General features: G+C 44.8%; 1 non-coding gene across 1 annotated transcript; it reads right to left on the reverse strand.

Moving 5' to 3' along the window:
• Positions 1 to 2,686: 2,686 nt before the first annotated feature.
• TRNAK-CUU lies at positions 2,687 to 2,759 on the reverse strand. The gene has a single exon. It is a non-coding gene; the product is annotated as a tRNA-Lys (tRNA).
• Positions 2,760 to 3,821: the final 1,062 nt, after the last annotated feature.

The following is a 3,821-nucleotide window of genomic DNA, read 5'->3' on the forward strand; positions in this document are numbered from 1 at the left end:
CAGGGGGAGTGGGAGAGGAAGAAGCAGGCTTCCCGCTGAGCAGGGAGCCCAGTGCTCTGTGGGGCTCGATTCCAGGACCCTGGGATTATGATCTGAGCAAAAGGTAGACGCTTAATGACCAAACCCACCCAGGCACCCCCACTTGCCACTTTCTTAAAAAGTTAACTATAGGGGCACCTGGGTGGCTCAGTCAGTTGAGTGTCAGACTCTTGATTTGGGCTCAGATCTTGATGTCCTCCTCGTGAGTCCAAGCCCCAAGCTTGACTCTGCCCTGGGCATGGAACCTACCTAGAAAAATAAAAGGAACACAATCTTGTGCGTGAACCTTGAAAACATTACCCTCAGACACAGACACCACATTTGTAGGATCCCATTTATATGAAATATCTGAAAAGAACTAAACTTGGGAAATAGCATCACAGTAGTTGCCTGGGGTGAGGGCCAGGGTGGGGAAAGGAGGAACAGCACGGGGATTAGCAGGAAATAGACAGGAGGGTTCCTACTGAGATGATGAAAATGTTCTAAAATTGACTCATCATGATGGTTGCCCAACTCGGTAAGCTTACTAAAAAAAAAAAACAAAAAAACAAGCCACTGAATTTTATACTGTGAGTGACATGATTTGCAAAATAAACCTTACTAAAGTGCTTTTTTAAAAAATGGGGGGAAAAGAGCTGACACATGAAAATCCACATCTCCGGTTTCCCCTGAAAAATCGGAAGATCGGGAAATTCGAGGACAATTGGTGCAATTGGACAATTGGACAATTGGTGGTGCCTGAGCTGCCGCTCATTCTTAGACAAAGCACGTGGCCCCAGCGCTCCTCAGCCACCATGAACCCCGTGGTGCCTCAGAGCTGACCTGCTTTACTCAGTGACATTCTTTGCCTGATCTTTTTAAGTATCGATAAGAGGTTTTCAGTCCTTGTTATTCCTGTTGAGGAATTTCAGGCCAGATCACTCCAGAGAGATAGAAGAGTGGTATTTTTGAGTTGAAAAGCCGTTTCCCTGGGGGCACTGGCCGGCTGGGTGGGTGGAGCACTCAACTCTTGGTCTCAGGGTCCTGAGTTCGAGCCCCACGTTAGGCGTGGAGCCTACCGAAAGGAAAAAGAAAAGAAAAGAAAAAGAAATGTTTTCCTGATGATGGTGAAGAAGTCAGAGGTTTAAATTTGAGTGTCCACAAGAGTTACTGATAGGGGTCCCTTTTCAACATGATTCCTTGGCCGGGAGTATCTTGGGCACAAACTATTGTAAAGACCACGACACAGCTCTCCTGGGGAATAATGCCGGATGGACCCGAGGGTTCAGTGCTCACCTGTGGACATCTTCAATCAGCACGAGTAATGGGAAAACCATTGCAGAGACTCGCATGAGCTGAGAAAGAAAAAAACCTTCTAGAATTTTCTTGGGCCTCTTATACTCTGGAATTCTGAGGGGAAAGAAAAAAACCAAACGAGCCTGAAATTTCCTCATGTAAGACTTCTGTCCAATCATGCAGGATAAGGCTAAGTCAGATCTAATGTGGTTTAGAAAAATGAAAGCATGAGAGTTCCTGCATCCTAATGTCTTAGGGCAAGTGACATCTGTGGCAAATGCTTTTTTTTGGCAAATGCCTATCGAGTGTCTTTTGTGTCTAGGGATGGTGCCAGGTACCAAGGAAATGACTATGTCAACATAGGCACAGTCCCTACCCCTAAGGAGCATACAGTCTAGCAGGAAATATGAGCAAATAGGCAGATAATTTTAATTACAGATAACTATATAATTATAGAGCAGGGGTTTTTATTCTGGAGTCCATGGAAACCTAAAGAATTTAATTCTATAAAACTTCGAATCATATGCAACGTTTGCTGCACGCTTTTGTCTTTTCTTTTTTTCTGGGGAGATCTACAGATCTTCGTAGATTCTCAGACAAGCCTCTGGTCCAAAGAGTTTTGTGGGAATGCAACATGGTATGATAAGTACTATACTATGGGAAATACAGCAAAATCCAGGGACTCCTAAGAGGGATACTTAACTCAGAATGGTGGCAGGGTGGGGATGGGGAAAGTTCCAGAAAGTCTCCCTAGAGAAATTTTTTCTTTTGAAAATATAATCTGAATATGACGTGAGCCAGACAGACAGAGGAGGAAAATTCTTTCAGAGAAAACAGCAGGGGACGACGGTAGAGTTTTAATTTGAAAAGTAACAGGACCCATGACCGGGTCTGTGTTTTGGAAGGATCACTCTGGTTACAGTGTGCAGGGTAGATTGAACCAGGGTACGAGGCCGCTGCGCCAAGGCTGAGAGATGCTGGTGACCTGGTCCCAGCAGGCTAGAAAGATGTGGTGGGTTGTGGGGATTGGTGGTGCCAGGATTAAGGGAGGTATTTTAAATGCCAAGCCAATGCATGAGTGGATCACAGTGCCTTGTACAATGCTTGATGCATCATAAATGGATTGATTTCCTTCCTCTTTTGTGTCCTGAACTAAAAACCCTCCCTCACTGAATCCTGCACACACATTTTTATGGAAAGACCTATCTAAAACTCCTTATGCAGTTTTGCCTTTGTCCCTGTACCCTCCACCAAGAAATGAAGGTGAGCCAGCCACGTATACCACATACATCAGCTTAAACTTTCTAGGAGCTGTATTCCAAAACTAATGTGAAATAACTGAAGTTGATTAATTTTTTAAAAGTAGGCTCCATGCCCAACATGGGGCTTGAACTCATGACCCTGAAATTAAGAGTCTCATGGTCTACCGACTGAGCCAGCCAGGCGCCCCTGGAATTAAGTTTAATCGTGTATTAACTCACCATGGAGAGAATATTACATCTCCACATGTAGTCAATTAAAAATCATTACCAGGATGTTATACATTCTTTTCCTTGTGCTGAGAGTTAAAATCCAATGAGTGTTTTAGACCTACAGCATATTTTATTCCCGACCTGCCACACTTTAAATGCTCAAGAGTTGTGGCGTCTGGGTGGCTCAGTAGGTTAAGTGTCCGACTTCGGTTCAGTTCACCCTGATCTTGGGGTCCTGGGATAGGGCCCCACATGGGGCTCCATGTTCAGTGGCACATCTGCATGCCCTTCCCACCCCTCCCCCAGCTCATGCTCTCTCTGTCTCTTATTCAAATAAATAAATAAAATTTAAAAAAATAAAATGCTCAAGAGTGACCTGTGGCTAGCGGTAACTATAGAAGACAGAGCACAGTGCTAGATGGTAAACTCCTTACAGACAAGGCCAGTGTGTTCAGCTGGTGTCCCCAGGAACTAGCTCAGGGCTTGATACAGAGTCAATGTCCAGGAACTGCTTGTTGGACAGAAGGATGGATGGATGCATGCATGGATGCATGTATGGAGGCATGGATGGAAAGATAGATGGATGGATGGATGGATGGATAGGTAGATATATGTATGTATGGATGGATATATGGATGGATGGATGTAAGGATGGATGGATGGATGGACAGATGGACAGATGGGTGGATGGATAGATGGATGGATGGATGGATGCATGTATGGAGGCATGGATGGAAAAATGGATAGATGGATGGAAAGATGGATGGATGGATGGATGGATGGATGGATGGAAAGATGGATGGATGGATGGATGGAAAGATGGGTGATGGATGGAAAGATGGATGGATGGATGGATGGATGGATGGAAAGATGGGTGATGGATGGATGCATGCATGCATGGATGCATGTATGGAGGCATGGATGGAAAGATGGATGGATGGATGGATAGGTAGATGTATGTATGTATGGATGGATATATGGATGGATGGATGGAAGGATGGATGGATGGATGGACAGATGGACAGATGGGTGGAT

This window comes from Mustela putorius, unplaced genomic scaffold (assembly GCF_011764305.1).
Source record: "Mustela putorius furo isolate JIRA1106 unplaced genomic scaffold, ASM1176430v1.1 tig00000695_pilon_pilon_pilon, whole genome shotgun sequence".
NCBI lineage: Eukaryota > Metazoa > Chordata > Mammalia > Carnivora > Mustelidae > Mustela > Mustela putorius.